General features: G+C 43.2%; 1 pseudogene; it reads left to right on the forward strand.

Annotated features, from left to right (window-relative positions):
* The first annotated feature begins 16,735 nt into the window (after positions 1 to 16,735).
* On the forward strand, positions 16,736 to 21,709 carry LOC123450673 (annotated as a pseudogene).
* The last annotated feature ends 652 nt before the right edge of the window (positions 21,710 to 22,361 follow it).

Below are 22,361 nucleotides of genomic sequence, written 5' to 3' on the forward strand. Positions count from 1 at the left end.
GCCTAGATCTACACTTTCACCAAGAGAAAAGTTGATTCCCCCACCAATCCCTTGCGGATCTTGTTACTCTTGGGTGTTTGAGCATCCTAGACGGTTGAGGTCACCTCGAAGCCACATTCCATTATGGTGAAGCTTCGTGGTCTTGTTGGGAGCCTCCACGCTTTGTCTGGAGTTTGCCCCAACCTTGTTTGTAAAGGTTTGGTCGCCGCCTTCAAGGGCACCTATAGTGGAATCACGGTACCTTGCATCGTGCGAGGGCGTGAGGAGAATACGGTGGCCTTAGTGGCTTATAGGGGAGCATTGTGCCTCCACACCGCTCAAACGGAGACGTACTTCCTGTCAAAGGGAAGGAACTTTGGTAACACATCCTCGTCTTCATTGGTTCCACTTATGGTTATCTCTAACCTTTACTTTGTGTATGCTTATGTTGTTGTCTATCTCTTACTTGTCTTAGTAGCTCTTGTTGTTAGCTTCATTACGGTTCACCCCATTGTTGTTATTTTTGTGAACCTGTATGTCGTTTACCCTAACTTGTTAAGATTAATTAAAAAGTGGTCGTTGCCTATTCACCCCCCTCTAGTCAACCATATCGATCCTTTCAAACTACTCATAAGTGATAGACATGTTCATGATCAGATAGTTATTATATAGCATAATGAATCTGAACATATGATCTTCCACCAAATAAACCATAAAGCATCAATTACAAGATGTAATTAACACTACTAGACACACGCAGGTACCAATCTGAGGTTCCGGCACAAGATTGAGTACAAGAGATGAACTATGGTTTTGATAGGAGATGGTGCTGGTCAAGATGTTGATGGAGATTGGCCTCCCCAAGATGAAAATGGTTTTTGGTGAAGACGATGGCCTCGATTTACCCCTCTGGAGGGATGTTCCTCCAGCACAATCGCTCTGCCGGAGGGTAAAAGTGCTCCTGCCCAGGTTCCGCCTCGAGACGGCGGCGCATCAGACCGAAATTCGCCTCCTTAATTCTTTTAGGTCAAAGGAGAATATTTTTGGAAATATTCCCTAGAGGCAATAATAAATTGGTTATTATTATATTTCCTTATTCATGATAATCGTTTATTATCCATGCTATAATTGTATTGATTGGAAACTCAAATACATGTGTGGATACATAGACAAAACACTATCCCTAGTAAGCCTCTAGTTGACTAGCTCGTTGATCAAAGATGGTTAAGGTTTTCTATCCATAGATAAGTGTTGTCACTTGATAATGGGATCACTTCATTAGGATAATGATGTGATGGACAAGACCGAAACTATGAACGTAGCATATGATCGTGTTAGTTTATTGCTACTGTTTTCTGCATGCCAATGTATTTGTTCCTATGACCATGAGATCATGCAACTACCAAACACCAGAGGAATACCTTGTGTGTATCAAACATTGCAACATAACTGGGTGACTATAAAGGTGATCTACAGGTATCTACGAAGGTGTCTGTTGGGTTGGCATGGATCAAGACTGGGATTTGTCACTCTGTATGACGGAGAGGGATCTCGGGGCCCACTCGGTAATGCAACATCACAACAAGCCTTGCAAGAAATTGACTAAAGAGTTAGTCATGGGATCTTGTTTTACGGAACGAGTAAAGAGACTTGTCGGTAATGATATTGAACTAGGTAAGGAGATACCGACAATCGAATCTCGGGCAAGTAACATACCAAGGACAAAGGGAACAACATACGGGATTAACTGAGTCCTTGACATAGAGGTTCAAACGATAAAGATCTTCATAGAATATGTAGGAGCCAATATGGACATCCCGGTCCCGCTATTGGTTATTGTCCGGAGAGTGTCTCGGTCATGTATGCATTGTTCTCGAACCCGCATGGTCTGCACACTTAAGGTTTGGTGTCGATTTGGTATTAATGACTTATGTGTGGTAGTAACCTTCGGAGTCCTGGATGAGATCCTCGACATCAAGAGGAGCTCCAGAATGGTCCGGAGGTAAAGATTTATATATGGGAAGTTATATTTTGGCTATCGGAAAAGTTTTAGGTTTTTCTGGTATTGTACCGGGAAGCTTCTAGAAGGTTCTGGAAACTTCCGGAGGAGTAAGAAAGTCCACCAAGGGTTACACCACGTCCCAAAGTTTGTATGGGCTGAGGGGTGATGTCTTGGCCTTATTGGGCCAAGCGCACAAGTCCCTCAAGGCCCATGCAATTGGGAAAGGTGGAAAATTCATCTTTGTATGGAAGGGAAGGAAGGGAACTAGGATTCCACCTCCTCTCCCCTTGGCTACACCCTAGGGCTTGGAGGGGCTGTTCCCCGTGCCCCTCCACCTATATATATAGAGGAGGGGCACCCCAAGAGCACACACAAAGCCCTTGGCGCCCCTCTCTCTCCCAAGACCGTTTTCTCCTTCATTCACGGTTTCAGTAGCGCTAGGCATAGCCCTCCCGAGATAACACCACCGTCGCCACAACCACGTCATCGTGTTGCCGGATAACTCATCTACTACCCCGCCCTTGCTCGCTGGATCAAGGAGGCGGAGACGTCATCGAGCTGTACGTGTGCTGAACGCGGTGGTGTCGTCCGTTCGGCACTAGATCGGGATGGATCATGATAGGATCGCGAGACGAATCGTGATGAGCTCGCGGGACGGGCTGCGCTTTGGATCGCGAAGATGTTCCACTACATCAACCGCGTTATATACGCATCCGCTTAGCAATCTACAATGGTATGTGGATCTGAACTCTCCTCTCGTAGATGATCATCACCATGGATAGGTATTGTCTGTGCGTAGGAAAAAAATTGTTTCCCATGCGACGTTCCCCAACAATGGCATCATGAGCTAGGTTCATGCGTAGATGACATCTCGAGTACAACACAAAAGAGTTTGCGGGCGTTGATGTTCAATTTGCTGCCATCCTTAGTCTTTTCTTGATTTAGCAGTATTGTTGGATTGAAGCGGCCTGGACCAACATTACTCGTACGCTTACGAGAGACTGATTTCATCCACTAACATGCAACTTATTGCATAAAGATGACTTGCGGGTGTCTATTTCTTCAACTTTAGTTGAATCGGATTTGACCGAGGCGGTCCTTGGGAAGGTTAAATAGAAATTTTCATATCACCATTGTGGCTTTGCGTAAGTAAGATGCGATTATACTAGATACCCATAGCAAGCACGTAAAATTTGCAACAACAAATTAGAGGATGTCTAACTTGTTTTTGCAGGGTATGCATGTGATGTGATATGACCAAAGACATGATATGATATATTGTATGTGTGACATCCTGAATTTGGTGCTACAGTAATCTGAGGATTAAACTAATCCAATTATGATCACTGTTGGAATCAACCCTGATTCAAATTCGTTGCAATTCAAAATCATTTGAAAAAGTGAAATTAAAAGTTTTGCAAACCAGTAAATAAAAATCATGCATAGGTTTCAAATATTCGCTGGGAATTTCAAAAATGCCAAACACGTCTTTGCAAATGTTTAGGTGCCCCTAAAACAATTTAACAAATCCGAGAACAATTATTAAGTGCCTTTTGGGATTATAATATTTTCTATTGTTTTCAAAAGGTCTCCAAATTTAATTGTGGCTATACCAAATATTGCAATGCAAATATTGGGCATGTTCACTTATTTTGTAAATGGACATTTATTACTAATCCTTAAAACATAATATTCTATTTAAAATGTTTAAAAGAAAGTTTTCATTAAAAAAAATCCCTGGCCAAACTGGGCCAAATGGCCCATCCAGCATCAGTCCAACCCAACACCTAAGCCGGTCCATTCACTAGGGGGTATAAGACCCCCCTCACAAACCCTAACTACCCTAGCCCCGCATCCACCCTGCCCACCCCGCCGCCTCTTCCTCTCATCCACGAGGGGAACCTCCCCTTGATCCCCCTCGCTCTCCTTGCTTTCCCCGTCCCTCCCCAGCCTCTCGTTCCCAGCCCGTCCTAGACCGAGCCCCCAGATCGCCCTGATTCCCTGCACGCTCGCCTCTACCTCACCGCGAGACAGCCGCCATCGCCCCGAACCCACCTATCCTTCCCCAGGGCCGAGCCCCCTTCGGCCTCTTCCTCATCGAGCCCTCCCTACGACCTCCTACGGCCTCCGTCACGCCGCCGGCCGCCTCCCCCAGCTCCCCCCGGACCATCTCCACACCGACCGCCCCCCTCCCTCTGGCCATCTCCACAACCCCCCTCCCTCCGGACGCCTCTCCATCGGCCGGCCACCACCGTCGGGCCACCTGCGCCTCCACCGGTCGGTTCCAGCCACCGGTCGCCTCGCTCCACTGCCTCTCCCTCCCGATCCAGGGTGGATCGGGGCTGGGGAGGCCGACGTCTCCCCAGGCGAATCCGCCCCGCCCCGGGCCTTCCTCGACGCCGACCTCCACCGAGCCCCCTCGAGCCCACGTTGCACACCTACAGGGCTCGGCGAGAACACCCCCTTCCTTCTTTCCTCGTTCTGATTCCGTTCCGACGCCCCGCACCACGGCCTCCGACGACATCCACCTCACCCGACGCCATTTCCCTCCTGCTGGTCAGGAGGTGGAGTAGGAGTAGTTTGCCGCCTGTGAGATGTAGACGAAAGATATAAAGAAAAGAAAATAAAACTATGTATTACTAGTCGTGAACCCGTGCGTTCGCACGGGCTAGTTACCAAATATTTTCTTACAATCATATTATTGAACATGGCAATGTGATGTGTACAACTACGTTTATGGGACATGGCAGCTCAACCTAAAAGTTCTGAAAAGCTTGGATTCATAAGGGAGTGTGTTTCTATGAGAAATAGACTATAAACTAATTGGCACACCATATTTATATATTTTGAGATAGCATGGCGATAGGTCATTATATAGTTTCTATACCAATTATAAGAACAATTAACAATTAAAAATCACACAGTCATTTCAGGCATGAATGGTCGCCTTTTTCAAACCAAGAGCATACTCAAATGGAGGGTTAGAATGAATCTTAATACAAACATTAACAAATAAAAATCACACAATCATTTCAGGCATGAATGGTCGCCTTTTTCAAGCCAAGAGCTTATAATACTCAAATAGAGGGTTAAAATGAATCTTAATACATACATCTAGGAAGGTGGGAATATAATCGATGGGCCGCTTCGATAGTTTGGTTCTGAAAAGAACAAAGCCCACGGAAGAGCTCCTTGAATTTATCTTAAGCACACTTGTTTTTGCCTTGTTTCATTAGCTTGTGTAATATTCTAATTCATTTCTTATGTCTATTTATGCATATATGTATTTCAATATTTGTGCACACTAACAATTGGGGGTGTTGGTCATTGACAACATACTCCTTCCATATCAATGCAAGTGACGTTTGCATATCCCTTCAACCAAACTTCTAAAACTTTGACTATGCATATTATTTTAATTATCTAGAATAAAACAAATTTAGAGAATTGGACAAAAAATATTTCTAGAATATTATAGCTTCCTTTATTTGTATACATGTATTAAAATAGAAAATATTGGTCAATGTTTATATATATTGAAGACTGGGTCAATGTCAAAACACAACTAATTCTTGATATGAATGGCATATATTATTAATAAAAATGATCTATGTGAAAACATTTTCTTCGTTAATCATAAATATTTATTTCTTTACTATTATAAATAAATAATTATAGAAAAATAATCAGAACAAACATATATTATCATGGTCGCAGCACCCCACACTATATCCTTCCTATTATTAATTGAGAGAAAATAAGTCGTTAAATAATGCATGTTACTCAAGTGAGTGATCAATGCCAACTCATTGACAACATTTATGCATATTCTAATTCATTTTTATAATAGCTTGGGTAATATTCTAATTCATTTCTTATGACTATTTATGCATATACGTATTTCAATATTTGTGCACACTAACAATTGGCGGTGTTAGTCATTGACAACATACTCCTTCCATATCAATGCAAGTGACGTTTGCATATCCCATCAACCAAACTTCTAAAACTTTGACTACGTATATTATTTTAATTATCTAGAATAATTTTTTTTAGAGAATTGGACAAAAAATATTTCTAAAATATTATAGCTTCCTTTATTTGTATACATGTATTAAAATAGAAAATACTGGTCAACGTTTATATCTTAAAGACTGTGTCAATGTCAAAACACAACTAATTCTTGATATGAATGGCATATAATATTAATAAAAATGATCTATGTGAAAACATTTTCTTCGTTAATCATAAATATTTATTTCTTTACTATTATAAATAAATAATTCTAGAAAAATAATCAGAACAAACATATATTATCATGGTCACAGCTCCCCACACCATATCCTTCCTATTAATAATTGAGAGAAAATAAGTCGTTAAATAATGCATGTTACCCAAGTGAGTGATCAATGCCATCTCATTGACGATACATCCATCATTACAAATTGCCAAATAACAGAATGTGAAAACTTACAAAGAGCTTATTTCAAACATCAAGGGAACAACGTGTGATAAAGCAGATTTGCATTAGATGCACTTGCAACACATATAAGAACATGAATATGTGTATAGACAGCATTATTTAAGTAGATACTATACTACTACATTGCGGATGCTCTTAGATGACAATTTTCTTGCACGTTAATGTACATATTACATGACGGCATTAGCACTGGAACAATAGTTGATATAGAGTGTTCACTATCTTTGTAAGGAACTTACCCCAGATAGGCACAATTGATCAAGGGCCAGCAATTTATCTTCTATATTTACATACATATTAGATGGTAGTATTCTCGTTGTAGTGGAACAACAGTTGATGTAGAGTTTTCACTATCTTACTAAGTAACTCACGCCGGCTAGGTGCCATTTATCAATGGCTCTTCTATTACCCTCCATATTATACCTATCGTAACAGGCCTTTCTTCTAAAAATGCGGCTACATATTCCTTTCTTGCAAAATATTTTCGGTGTTCAGGTTAAGAAGGGATTTCATTCCTTTCATGTACTATTACTTGGTGGATATTCTTCCAATGAATTTTAGTGCTCGCCACTGATGACATGCTTGCTGGGTTCAAGGTGCCGCAACCACATATTCTAGCCAGAAGCCCATGTCTGAATCTTCTTGAAACCGGGCAGGGGCAGAACAGGTGTAGCCAACGCATATTCAATGGAAAGAAGTACTTGTCTCGCAATCCACCATTTTGAAGTCTGTCTGCACATCAAATACTGTTCAAATGCATCAGCCAAGAACATGTACTCCAGAATTGGTATACCATAATGGTTAGACAACAATACAAAGTGGTCAAGGTGACCACAAAAGAAGGATGGACTCTTTCAAAAAGACCCAAAAATAAAAAGACGGTTGGACAAAAGATTGATATACTAATTCAGCACTATCATTCTTCATGAAAGTGCATTGTGAATTGGATGGATTCTTGGGACTGCTCCATGTATAGATGAGATATGAAGGTTTTATATTCCGAATAGAGATGCATGGTACCGTGACCAAACCCTATTAAGAAGATACACGTTTCCAGACGAATAAGAAGAAACAACCAGAAGGAGCGGGTCAAGAAGGGCACCTGCCGGTACCTATGAGCAACTTCTCTGGCGAGGTGGAGATTTACTTCTCGTGGCACAGTATGCCGTGGGGCTGGTGCTGCAGGGACTCTCAAAGCTAGGCATCATGATTAAGGAAGACCCAAACCTGAGCATGGTGATTATGAACGACCCAAAGCTGGGCATCATGGTTAGCGACGACTGCCCCAACCCCCAAGGAGAACATGATGGATGTAATAGATTGGGTTACCTGTTTCCCTTTTTTTGGGTAGTAATTTTGTTGACCTTTTATGGTTTTAGGTGCTAATAATTGTGGCTTTTTAATGGAACGATCATCGTGGCTTTTTTTAGATAGATCATCGTGGCTTGTAAATACTACTCCTTCCGTAAACTAATATAAGAGTGTTTAGATCACTATTTTAGTTATCTAAACACTCTTATATTAGTTTACAGAAGGAGTACTACAAAGATATGGTCGTTCCTTTTGGAGAGGGTATAATGGATGTTACGTGTATGTGGGCACCTTTTTTTCACAACGGTTATGTAATGAGTATATTGACAGAATCTCGCAAAAAAAGATAGGTTGCACATGCAGAAAAAAGGATAGATCACACGTAGAAAAGATAGATCAGTTAAATGATTTCGATAAAAAAGACAGATCAGTTAAATAGAATGTGTGCCTTGAACATGAAAATATTGCAGGTGAGAGAGAGAGCCGTGGATTTTTCCTCAAGCAAACCAATGTGAATGGAGCATGGAAGACGCCACCAGGCTGAGATGAACGGCGCTAGAGATCCAGAGGCCTGAAGGAAAATATTGCAGGTGAGAAAGAGAGTCGTGGATTTTTCCTCAAGCAAACCAACGTGAGTGGAGCATGGAGGACGCCACCAGGCTGAGATGAACGGTGCTAGGGATCCACGGGCCTGAAGGAGTCGGTGCTAGGGATGGCTTGGCACATGGATACACGACATGAAGGAGGGACATGGGATTACTATCATCGGGAGTTAGGGATGGTTGACGGTCAGATTGGATGGATAGTTAGGTATATTCTAAGGATTAACGTGGTAGTTGGAAAGGTTGGGTCAAGTTGTTTTTTCCGCAATTGTGGAATGACATAAATCATAAATTTAAATCATTTTTTATCTAACAGATCAAGAATCGATTTACACCGTAATAATTCGGTCTCATCAGATTAACGGCTTATAAAATGTAATTAACGTGAGACTTTTAGAGAGCCACAAATTAGTATAAGTATAGATATAGATGTGTATAGGCATGGATATGTATATATGTATGTAGGTATGCATGTGGAGATGTGTGTAAAAATGAATATATGTATACAATGTAAAATGTGTGTATTGGTAAATATGTGTGTACAGAGTTTTGTGTACGCTGTGTGTGTATGACCATGGGCCACTCCGAGGTGGGGCCACCCCCCTAATGATGTTTTTTTTAAAATAGGATAAACAAAAATAAATAAATATGTTTTAACAAATAATATTAATAATGAAAGTAAATAAATATATATTTATACTAATTAATTAGTTAGTTAATTAAATAGATAATTAAGGATTAATTAGACTAGTTATTTGTGTGTTAATTAGATAATTAGATTATCATATCACTGGATGACACGTGGGCCCCCCACTAAATTAATATGATTAATTAATAATTAATCCTAATTAAAAATTGTGTCTATGACACATGGGACCGAGTGGTCAGAATTGACCAGTCAACTGCTAATGTCAGCATGGCATCATGGTGATGTCATAAAAGCATTTAATTGAATTAATTAAATCTGTTTTTTAATACCTAAATAATAATAAAACTTTGAAAATTAATATAAAATAAACTGTAGCTCAGATGAAAATATTTTCAACATGAAATTTGATCAGTAGAATGAGACGAACCCGGATACGCGGTCCATTCGTGTGTCATGCGTCCCTAGCATAGCAAACGTGGAAACTTTCCACCGTTATTCGTCTGACCGGTAGTAGCCACAGACCCGGGAAATATCATCTGATATTTTCCCGATCCGTCTATGACGGATGTTACTACGTTAGCTCATGCCTAGCGTGCATTTTGTCATGTCATGCTTAGTGTTGCATCTGTGCTTTGTATTTATTGTTTCTTCCACCTCTTCTTACTGGTAGACCCCGAGAATGCCGCTGCTGCCGGGTACATCTATCCTCCCGAGGCCCAGCCCTTTACCATAGAGCAACAAGGCAAGCAAACCCCCTTGATCATTCCTATATCGCCCATTTCTTTCTTCCTCATGCTTGCATTAGAATTTTGCTACTGTTGTAGTTAGCTCCTATATCTGATGCATAGCCTAATTTTTGATGAACTGCTACTGTCAGTACTGCACTTTTAAACTGCTTAGTATAGGTGGAGCAGTAATCCCCTCTGACCCCTTAGTCCAGTTGCCCCGCTTTATTGTCGAGTCTCGATCCCTGATCGACGAGCCAATATCTGACACAACACTTACACCCCCCTTAGTTGTGCGGCGCTACAGAGATACTATCGATACCGAGGGTGACACCTCGCGAAGTACTCAGGATGGTATCTCTTTAGTACAGCTAGTCGGTCGGGGTTATCGAGGGTGATTCCTCCTTTACCACTCCCGACGATGACTCTGTCGTGCAACCCCTCAAGTGTGTGACCCTCGAGGGCGATTCCTCTAAGTCCTCCTTGACAGATACATCATTCAGAATCCAACGAGGGTGATACCTCGGATTTCCTCTGATGTTACAACCACAAAGTTACCTGACCATGTTACTGGGATATTTGATGAATAGATGTTAGGCGGGTGGATTCCCGCATGGATGTGTCGATGACTTAATTAAAATGATAATGGATTTGGGTATTTGATCTCGGTTGGTAGGAAGGCCTTATTACGACTAACCGTTTGCGTGCGAAGAATTATGGGTACTCGGGTTCGTGGTATCAGCCGAAGCTCTTCAGACGTCAGCAATGGAGCGGCGCGAGCCCGAGTGGTCCCGAGATGCATCGCGCTTGTATTAAGGGGTGCTAGGACTGACATCGGCCGCCCTTGCATGGTGCAGGAGCGCAGAGGGCAAGTGGGCCCACGAACCCTTTGTGCTTAGGATTTAGACCGGCGGGCTGACCTCTCTTTCAGCTTAGGTGGGGCTGCGACGTGTCGATATTCTGAGGCCGGGCATGACCCAGAAAAGTGTGTCCGGCCAGAGTGTTATCGAGCGTGACGGGGAATATGTTGTGCACCCCTGCAGGGAAGAAATTAATTATTCGGATAGCCGTGTCCACGGTTACATGACGACTTGGAGTTGTGCCCTGATCTTATACAACTACAACTATTAATTAACTAGTTTTAGTTGCTCTGGGATTGCTTCCTCGCAGGGAGTCGAGGGAGAATCTCTGGGCGTGACCTCATATTAATATTGCTGCAACAATATGACTATTATTTGTGTTACCTTGTTGTACTCTTGTCTATTGATGTAAGACCCCTGAAGATGCTAGTCTTCGATAGGACTAGGCCTTCGCTCTCTGTTCTCGCATTGCTACAGTCAGTCCACATATAAACCCCTTATTTGATACTAATGCATATTTAACATAGTTCTGATATAAGTCTTGCAAGTACTTTGGATGAGTACTCACCGTTGCTTTGCTCCCCCTTTACCCCCTTGATCCGTTGCTACGACCAGATGTTGGAGCCCAGGAGATGGAGTATCCCGTCGACGATGACTGCCATCCCAATGGTGACTTCTTCGTGAAGGACGCTGAAGACCAGGAGTGGTTAGGAGGTTCCCAGGTACGAGGCCTCGCCTCGTTCGATCGTTGTATCTTTTGTGCTAGCCTTCTCTAAGGCACCCCATGTTTATTGTATGTACTCATACATTTGTTGATTCCGCTGACTCGTGTCTTTATCGAGCTTCTGTGTTCTAGCCCTCGAGGCCCCTGGCTTGTAATATGAAGCTTGTATATTTTATTTGTGTCTAGAGTTGTGTTGTGATATCTTCCTGTGAGTCCTTGAGTTTGATCGCACGCATTTGCGTGTATGATTAGCGTACAATTAAATTGAGGGCGTCACAAGTTGGTATAAGAGCGGACTGCCTGTATGTAGCCCCCTTTCCAACTCCTTGGACGAAGTTGAGTTTAGTGTTTGAAAAACTTACTAACTTTGATATTGTGGCTTACGGGCCCACATCTCAATTTGGCGGTATTAGTATCTTTTACTCCTTTTCTATACTCTGGGTTCTACTCTCTCTTCTCTTTCGGGTTAAATATTTTGCTAACTCTAACTTTAGGTTCCCGTAAATACTTCCTTCCGCAGAGCCCCACATTCCAGACGATGGCTTGATTCGTTAGAAGACTCCGAAGATGCTCTCCGATGTTATCCCGAGAACTTGTGCTCATCTCCTTTTGCGATTTCCCTTCCTCCGTCAACCACTATGGATGAATACATACAAATGTCATTCATATTTTCCCTTTAGTTGCTCTTGTTTTTACGATATGCAACGAATTGTCTTATCAGGGATTCGCTCGCCCTCAGTTGTCATGGGTTTCGTAAGGCCTTCGAAGTACTATTCGATCTTTCGAAATCCCCAGTAGCCTATTTCTCTTGACCTTCTCACCTGCTTACATCATGGTTAAACCCATATCCCTAGCAACATTCATTCAAATCCTTCGTGATTTTCCTGTGATCTTATTGATTCTACCTTTGTGTGAACGCACACAATCATCTGTTGATACTCATAAATTATCTTTCCGACTAAGACGTCCTTCCAGATAGAGCTGGTTCTCGACAAATCAACTTTGGTTGATTGTCCATCTAAGTCCATTCAGCTTGATTGTTTTTTATAAGAGCATCTAATTCTGATACACAACCGGGAAATCATAAATTCCTTTGGTAATTAAGTATCGGTATTTTTCAGATGTTCTATGACCCGGTGCACTGCATCCTATCTCCCTGTGATTGAGTATTGATGCTCACATCAGGTCCTTTGTGGACTGCCAGACCCATTGCTGGATTATTATCCGACGACATCCTTTACATTCAAAAAATTCTTGTGATATTGTTCCCCTGATACATAATGCCATTGGTAAATTGTGTCTTCTCCTTGTGATAAGTTGTATACTATGCCCTTGTCAACCATCCTCTTCATGCATGTGTTAATTACTCTTGAAGTTTGTGGTATATGTTCCTAAGATGCCCCGATGGGTTGAACCTATGCCTTCCTAAATCAATATGACCCAAAGAGTTTTCACGAGTCTTACTCTTCTAGTGTTTTGCTGGATAGTCTTTCCAAGCTACAACCTCATCAAAGGCGAGGAGTAAATGGCAGGTCATGCATTGATGAAGTAGGAGTCGACCTTGAACTTTGTGTTCATGCCCATGGAAACGACGTTGATCCTATCATAGAAGTTTCTCGTATCAATAATCATTCATTTTGTGGTTTAATCTGGTATATATGTGATCTTGTCCTTTGCAATTGTGGTTCCGGCCATGATTGTTCTCCTTTGAACTCATATGTAGACAAGTTTAAGTGCTTGTCTTCCACAGATCAATATATTAGTCTAACCTCTACTCTGATCTACCTCTGAGTACTGTCCCCGGTAAATCAAAAATATCACGGAGCTACATAACTTCTTGTGAGATCCTCAACAACTATGCTATTTTCATTAATTCCAGTTTTCCTCGTGTTTTGAGTTGTTGGACACTCGAGGATACCGATAACTGAATCGGGTATGCACTATGATTCAACAACTCTTAGTAAAATTCCTTGCTTATAAGTTTGTACTCTATCATGTCTTTCCAAGCTGCTAAGCTACATCATCATCGTCATGCGAAAGCTTGACCATGCTATCTTTGTCCTTCATCCCCGGAACACATTTTCAACTGTACGATAAGCTTACATCAATCTTTCTGCATCATGTTGGTTAACTTAAAAGGAAAGTTCGATTCTGAGCTAGCAGTCTTATCTGTGACTCCGACAACCTCTTGCGTCATCACTCCCTTGCTTGATGTCGTCGCTGAACGATTACATCTTCGTGAAGCTTCTCGACAAATGTGTCGTGATCATCATCATCGTTCTGAGTTCTTGCAGGGTATCAAATGAATGCATGTTGAGAAATACCATCCTTGCCCCTCGATGATCTGTGTTATCATCGACAACCTTCTTGCCTTCCCTCCAACACAAACTTGTTTATGTTTTGTGTTGTCCTTTGAGTTCCTTGCTAATTCATCTTATGTTATCTTCTACCTTGGAGTATTACTATCTGGTATGTCAAGAATTTCGTGAGAATTGCACACGTCTTAAGAATTCTTGATATAGTAATACTTCTCGCCATCACCATTCATTTCTTGGTCCCATGTTGTTTCAAACCGGAATACCAACAAGTGAACCTTGATGTGTGATCCTAATATTTCTGGCAACCCTGTGCCTTGAGGATAACAACTAATTATTTCATTCTTGGTGTGTTGGCTGTTGACTCATTATTTTAGCATTGGTCGTGCTACTCAATCTGTATTCCCGAGTGCACCCTTCGACCAATGTTTAATTGTTATTGTTCCCTTGAGCATACGACATTATACCATTTGACTTGACAAATTTTATCTCCTTGATCTTGAAATTTTGGAAATTCATCCCTGTCAAAATCTTGACGGGTTGTTACTGAGCTCATTGGTCATACCCTCAACTTCTCCATGTTCCATGATGAAGCTTTTGAAAGCATTATCTTCGTGCCTAGCTCATGAAGAATATGTTTTAGAGAAGAAGTGTTTTCACAAGGTTAACTTGCAATCCTACTGTCGTGAATACGGGAAAGTTTTGTTTCGCTTCCTCTCTGGTCATCAAAATCATTCACGCATGTGCGAAGTGTTATATGTGTTGAAGATTTGCTATCTTCACTTCAAATAATTTCTCCTAGCACTCCAAGCCACTAACTGATTTGATCAAGGAAAAGAAGTTTCCTTCATAAAAGCTAATCGAGGCTTACTCATGGACCTCGATATCCTCGATGAGGGTCCTCAAATCAGAACTCGGTTGCATTGTGATGTAAGAATTCCACGTGGGCACGAACGTCTTGACATTGTGTTCATGTGTCTTACAATCCAACTCATGATCCAATACTTGCTTCCGTAGTTCATATCACGGGAATCTTGCATTATCATCTCGTCTGTTTTTGGTGGTCCCCTTGTCCTCTCAGGCATCCTGAGTCCGACGTGTCTCAACACCAATCAGACCTGAATCTTGGGGCAGATATGGTGGTTGGAACATTTTCTAATAATTATAACTTTGGTCTTATGTAACCCGGTACGGTGATGTCTTGTCTAGCACACCGGGCCGAAGGACCTATTGTTATAAATTCTTCGATATGTAAGATTCACCATCTTCCATGCGAAAACTATATGACTTATTTCATAAGTTATTCCTCATGGATCCTCTTTGTATAATCGTTGATCGGGCCTTTACCTGATGACCATGTCGATGCTATCCCGAAGCACGAATGTGGTACTTCAATTGTCAACAGGAACATTGGAAGCGCAATGCTAAATTGTTCCTGAACAATTATCCAAAACGCATGTTATGGGTAAGCATCTTGATTCTCCTTGCCCTCTTATCAAAAAGGTTATGTACTTGATGACCTATCATGTATACCATGCTCTTTGTTTTCCTAGGGAATGGTATACTTTAATACTTGTGTGTGTGAACAAATTTTCCTTCCCATTGGTCTGTTTGACCTTTCTTGTGTCTTAACTTATCTAAGAAGTGTTAATTCCATGCTTAGATAAAAACGTCTGTGTACAACTCTGTTAGTAAGACCCTGTTACTATGGTGGATAACATTCTGGTAGCCGCCGGTGGATGAGAGCCTTGCCTATTGGTCCGCCTCATTTCAACGAGCAGGAAAAATGATTCTATTTGTTCCCCACCCTGGGTACCGAAGTTGTTGCCAACATAACTGACAGGCTATCCTCTGACATGTCTTGCTACCAAGACCGTATAATTTGTCACCCCTCTGCCTACTCTCGGCCCACATGGTGGACCCATAACCCAAAGTTCCACAGGATTGAAACCTGACTCTCCTGTACATCTCTGACTCCAAGGTATCCTTTGCACTTGGCTTCGTATGAGATTCTAGAGCCACCGTTCAATGGAATGATCACTCTTCAGTCAGAATATTATCCAACATGCTGAAGATCAAGTACGCATTATTCATGACAATCTGAAGGTTTCTTAGTCTTGTCAGAAAAGTCCGTATGGTCGTCATCATCGAGATATGGTCTATCAACCTGGCGAAAGGCTGATCTTTGCGTCACAACAATGATAGGTGCACACCATTTTGCGATCAAGGTCAGGTTAGATCCTCGCTATATTGGTCCTTTCACTTTTCTCGAGCGGCATGGAAAAGTAGCTTATCAATTGGAACTACCGGCGAACCTTTCTCAGGTTCACGATGTCTTCCATATGTCTCAGCTCCATTGCTGCTTCAAGGATCCTATTCGAACAGTGGATCATGATATGCTCGAGTTGCAACAAGACCTCTCTTATAAATAGCATCTGGTCCACATTCTTGATCAGGCTGAGAATCAGACTCGTCGCAAAGTCACCGTCCCGTCTCCCCCGCTAGAGAAAAGGCGATCGGGAGGCGATCCCAACTGCCCCCAGCGACACTGGACGCCACCGGTCCCTGCCTCCTCCGTTGCCCACTCCGGCGACGTGACGAGGTGGGGACCACGGCGCAGCGCCGGCTTGTAGTTAGGGTTGGCCTAGTGTTTTCTTGGGACGCCGTTGGGGTGGTGGGATAGGAGTCCGGGAAAATAAATCTGCCTCAACTCTATTCCCACACCGACGACGACCTTCACGGCGGCGTCTCGGAGTTGATGGCAACGTGTGCTGCTCGGTCCTTCAGATCGGCAGCTTGGTCTTCTCGCCGTTCTTCAGATCTGGTGAGATCAGTCTCTCGGTCTGTCGCGGGCGTTCGTGGTTATTCGTGACGGCGCTGGCGGCCGGGGCAAGGTGGTTCTTCTGGAGTGAGGATGTCGGTCCGGAGGTGGTGGATCTGCCGATCCTCTCTGACTTTGTCGATGGGAGGCGACAAATCTTGGTCCAAGATAGCACGGGGACGTCCCCCGGTCGACGTGCCAGAGCGACATGTGCCTTGCTGTGTGCAGCGGGCCTGTTCATCGACTCACAAAGCCTCGTTGGCGATGGTGCTTTCTCGGACCTTGGGATGGTGGAGGCTCGGCGTCTCTTCCGGCGTTCGCCTCGGTGACGCTGGAGTTGGGCGGCGGTCGTTCGCTACGGTGGTTGCAGGAAACCCTAGGGATCGTTTTGTATTTCTCGATCTTTTAGGTTTTTATCTGCAAATTCAGGATAATCATTTTATCCCGGTTTATCTTTTAGTTTCCACATGTGTTGCTTATTGTAACTTGTTTTTCGATTAATGAAACATGTGGTTTCTCAAAAAAAAGGTGCAGTAGTCAAAGCATTCTAAAGATGAAGCCACTTGGGAATGCGAGGATCATCTTCATGATGAATACCCCGAGCTCTTTCCTTCTACCTCTTAATTCTTGGGACGAGAATTCTTGTTAGTAGGGGAGAATTGTGACATCCTGAATTTTGTGCTACAGTAATCTGAGGATTAAACTAATCCAATTATGATCACTGTTGGAATCAACCGTGATTCAAATTCCTTGCAATTCAAAATCATTTGAAAAGTGAAATTAAAAGTTTTGCACACCAGTAAATAAAATTCATGCATAGGTTTCAAATATTCGCTGGGAATTTCTAAAAATACAAAACACGTCTTTGCAAATGTTTAGGTGCCCCTAAAACAATTTAACAGATGCCAAAACAATTATTAAGTGCCTTTTGAGATTATAATATTTTTTATTGTTTTCAAAAGGTCTCCAAATTTAATTGTGGCTATACCAAATATTGCAATGAAAATATTCGGCATGTTCACTTATTTTGTAAATGGTCATTTATTACTAATCCTTAAAACATAATATTCTATTTAAAATGGTTAAAAGAAAGGGTTCATAAAAAAAATCTCTGGCCAAACTGGGCGAAATGGCCCATCCGGCATCAGTCCAACTCAACACCTAAGCCGACCCATCCACGAGGGGGTATAAGACCCCCCTTGGAAACCGTAACTACCCTAGCTCCGCATCCACTCTGCCCACCCTGCCGCCTCTTCCTCTCAGCCACAAGGGGAACTAGTACTTCTCCAACGTATCTATAATTTTTGATTGTTCCATGCTATTATATTATCAACTTGGGATGTCTTATATGCATTTATATGCCATTTTATATCATTTTTGGGACTAACCTATTAACTGAGTGCCTAGTGCCAGTTTTTGTTTTTTCTGTGTTTTTGACCTTTTTCAGAAATGAATATTAAACGGAGTCCAAACGGAATAAAACCTGTGGGATGATTTTTTTTCCATAACAGAAGATACGCAGAGGACTTGAGAACCAAGGCACGAGATCTCGGGGGAGGTCACGAGCCCCCTAGGCACGCCCTAGGGGAGCACGCCTAGCAGGCTCTTGGGCACCCCGTGTCTCCTTTGCCCCACTTCTTTCGCCTATAAATTCTCTAAAATCCCGAGACCAACAAAGAGAGCCACAAAAATACTTTTCCGCCGCCGCAAGCTTCTGTCTCCGCGAGATCCCATCTGGGGACCGTTCTGGTGCCCTGCCGAAGGGGGATTCAGACACGGAGGGCTTCTTCATCAACACCATTGCCTCTACGATGATGCATGAGTAGTTCACCATAGACCTTCGGGTCCATAGCTAGTAGCTAAATGGCTTCTTCTCTCTCTTGGATCTTCAATACAAAGTTCTCCATGATCTTCATGGAGATCTATCCGATGTAACTTTATTTTGCGGTGTGTTTGTCGAGATCCGATGAATTGTGGATTTATGATCAGATTATCTATGAATATTATTTGAGTCTCGTCTGATTTCTTATATGCATGATTTCGTATCCTTGTAATTCTCTTCGAGTTATGGGTTTCATTTGGCCAACTTGATCTATAATTCTTGCAATAGGAGAAGTGCTTGGTTTTGGGTTCATACCGTGCGGTGTCCTCACCTAGTGACAGAAGGGATAGCGAGGCACGCATCATGTTGTTGCCATCAAGGGTAAAAAATGGGGTTTATGTCATATTGCATGAATTTATCCCTCTACATCATGTCATCTTCCTTAAGGCGTTACTTCGTTTGTTATGAACTTAATACACTAGATGCATGCTGGATAGCGGTCGATGGGTGGAGTAATAGTAGTAGATGCAGACACTATCGGTCTACTTGTCTCGGATGTGATGACTATATGTATGATCACTGCCTTAGATATCATCATGACTTTGCGCGATTCTATCAATTGCTCGACAGTAATTCGTTCACCCACCGTAATACTTGCTATCATGAGGGAAGCCTCTAGTGAACATTATGGCCCCGGGGTCTATTTTACACATCATATATTCAGATCTACCAAAAATACCTTGCTGCAATTTTATTTCTTTTTACCTTTTGTCACCTTCAGATCTCACCTTGCAAGTAATCGTGAAGGGATTGACAACCCCTTTATCGCGTTGGGTGCTAGTTTGTTTGTTTTTGCGCAGGTTCATTGGTGCCTCATCTTGATACTCCTACTGGATTGATACCTTGGTTCTCAAACTGAGGGAAATACTTACTTCTACTTTGCTGCATCACCCTTTCCTCTTCAAGGGAAAAACCAACGCAAGCTCGAGAAGTAGAAGGAACCTCCCCTCGATCCCCCCTCGCTCTCCCTGCTTCCCCCGTCGCTCCCCAGCCTCTCGTTCCCAGCCCCTCCCAGACCGAGCCCTCCAGATCGCCGTGATCCCCTGCACGCTCGCATCTCCCTCACCGCGAGCCATCCGCCATCACCCCGAACCCCCCCTCTCCTTCCCCATGGCTGAGCCCCCTTCGGCCTTCTCCTCACCGAGCCCTCCCTACGACCTCCTTCGGTCTCTGTCACGCCGCTGGCCGCCTCCCCCAGCTCCCCCGGCCATCTCCACAACGGCCGGCCCCCTCCCTCCGGCCATCTCCACACCGCCCCTCCGGCCGCCTCTCCATTGGCCGGTCACCATCGTCGGGCCACATACGCCTCCACCTGCCAGTTTCAGCCACCGATCGCCTCCCTCCCCTGCTGTTGGAAATATGCCCTAGAGGCAATAATAAATTAGTCATTATTATATTTCTTTGTTCATGATAATCTTTTATTATCCATGCTATAATTTTATTGATTGGAAACACAAATACATGTGTGGATACATAGACAAAACACTATCCCTAGTAAGCCTCTAGTTGACTAGCTCGTTGACCAAAGATGGTTAAGGTTTCCTAACCATAGACAAGTGTTGTCATTTGATAACGGGATCACATCATTAGGAGAATGATGTAATGGACAAGACCCAAATTATAAACGTAGCGTATGATTGTGTCAGTTTATTGCTACTGTTTTCTACATGTTAATGTATCTGTTCCTATGACCATGATATCATGCAACTCCCGGACACCGGAGGAATACCTTGTGGGTTATCAAACGCCCCAACGTAACTGGGTGACTATAAAGGTGCTCTACAAGTATCTCCAAAGGTGTCTGTTGGGTTGGCATGGATCAAGACTGGGATTTGTCACTCCATGTGACGGAGAGGTATCTTGGGGCCCACTCGGTAATACAACATCACAACAAGCCTTGCAAGCAATGTGACTAAGGAGTTAGTCACGGAATCTTGTATTACGGAACGAGTAAAGATACTTGCCGGTAACGAGATTGAACTAGGTATGGAGATACCGACGATCAAATCTCGGGGAAGTAACATACCGAAGGACAAAGGGAATAGTATACGGGATTATATGAATCCTTGACATAGAGGTTCAACCGATAAAGATCTTCATGGAATATGTAGGATCCAATATGGACATCCAGGTCCCATTGTTGGTTATTGACAGGAGAATGTCTCAGGTCATGTCTGCATAGTTCTCGAACCCGCAGGGTGTGCACACTTAAGGTTAGGTGACGTTTCGGTATAGTTGAGTTATATGTGTTGGTGACAGAAGTTAGTCCGGAGTCCCGGATGAGATCCCGGACATCACGAGGGTTTCCGGAATGGTCCAGAAATGAAGATTCATATATAGGAAGTCCTGTTTTGGTCATCGGAAAAATTTCGGGCTCATCAGTAGTGTACCGGGAGTGCCGGGAGGGGTGCCGAGGACCATCTGGAGGGGTGTCACTCCCCAAGGGGCCTCATGGGGTGTGGGAAGAGATAAACCAGCCCCTCGTGGGTTGTAATAAGTTCCCACTAATGCCCATAAGGTTTGAGAAGGAAAAAACAAGGTGGAAAGAGTTTCCAAGTGGGAAGGAGGAATCCTACTCCAAATAGGATTGGAGTAGGACTCCTCCTCCTCTCCCTTGTGCAAGGGAAGAGAAAGGATGCCCTAGGGCGCAACCATATCCCTCCTCTCCTCCTATATATACTAAGGGTTTTGAGGGTTTTAGACACAACATCAAACAACCACGTGCTGCCCTCTCTCTCTAGATCTGTTTCTCCTCTAGTTTCAGCGGTGCTTAGGCGAAGCCCTACTGGAATAGCACCACCAACACCACCACCAGGCCGCCGTGCTGGAGAACTCATCTACCTCTCCGCCCCCTCTTGCTGGATCAAGAAGTCGAAGATCCCCATCGAGCTGTACGTGTGCGGAATGCGGAGGTGCCGTCGGTTGGGCACTTGATCGGAACGGATTGCGGGACGGATCGTGAGACGGTTCTTGGGATGGATCGTGGGATGGTTTGTGGGGCGGATCATGAAGAGGTACCACTACATCAACTGTGTTTATTAACGCTTTCGCTTAGCGATCTACAAGGGTATGTGGATCCGATCTCCCTCTCATAGATGATCATCACCATGATAGGTCTTCGTGTGCGTAGGAAAAGTTTTGCTTCCCATGCAACATTCCCCAACACCTGCCTCTCCCTCCTGATCTAGGGTGGATCGGGGCTGGGGAGGCCGACGTCGCCCCTCGTCAGCCCCTGCCGAATCTGCCCCGCCCCTGGGCCTTCCTCGCTGCTGACCTCCACTGAGCCCCCCTCGAGCCCGCGTTGCACACCTACAGGGCTCAGTGAGAACACCCCCTTCCTTCTTCCCTCGTCCTGATTCCGTTCCGACGCCCCGCACCACTGCCTCCGGCGACCTCCACCTCGTCCCGACGCCATTTCCCTCCTGCTGGTAAGGAGGTGGAGTAGGAGTAGTTTGCCCCCCGTGAGATGTAGATGAAAGAGATAAAGAAAAGAATAGAAAAGAAAACTATGTATTATGTGTATAGGCATGTATATGTATATATATATGTAGGTATGCATGTGTAGATTTGAATAAAAATGAGTATATGTATGCAATGTAAAATGTACGTTGTGTGTGCATGGCCATGGGCCACTGCGAGGTCGGGCCAACCCCCCTAATGATGTTTTAAAAAATAAAAATAATAGGATAAAAAATGAATATATATATATATATATGTTTTAGCAAATAATAATAATAATAAAAGTAAATAAATAATTATTTATATTGATTAATTAGTTAATTAATTAAATAGATAATTAAGGATTAATTAGACTAGTTATTTATGTGTTAATTAGATAATTAGATTATCATATCGGTGGATGACACGTGGGTCCCCGACTAAATTAATCTGATTAATTAATAATTAACCCTAATTAAAAATTGTGTCTATGACACATAGGACCCACTGGTTAGAGTTGGCCAGTCAACTGCTGATGTGAGCATGGCATCATGCTGATGTCTTAAAAGC

This window comes from Hordeum vulgare, chromosome 4H, assembly GCF_904849725.1.
Source record: "Hordeum vulgare subsp. vulgare chromosome 4H, MorexV3_pseudomolecules_assembly, whole genome shotgun sequence".
NCBI classification, from domain to species: domain Eukaryota; kingdom Viridiplantae; phylum Streptophyta; class Magnoliopsida; order Poales; family Poaceae; genus Hordeum; species Hordeum vulgare.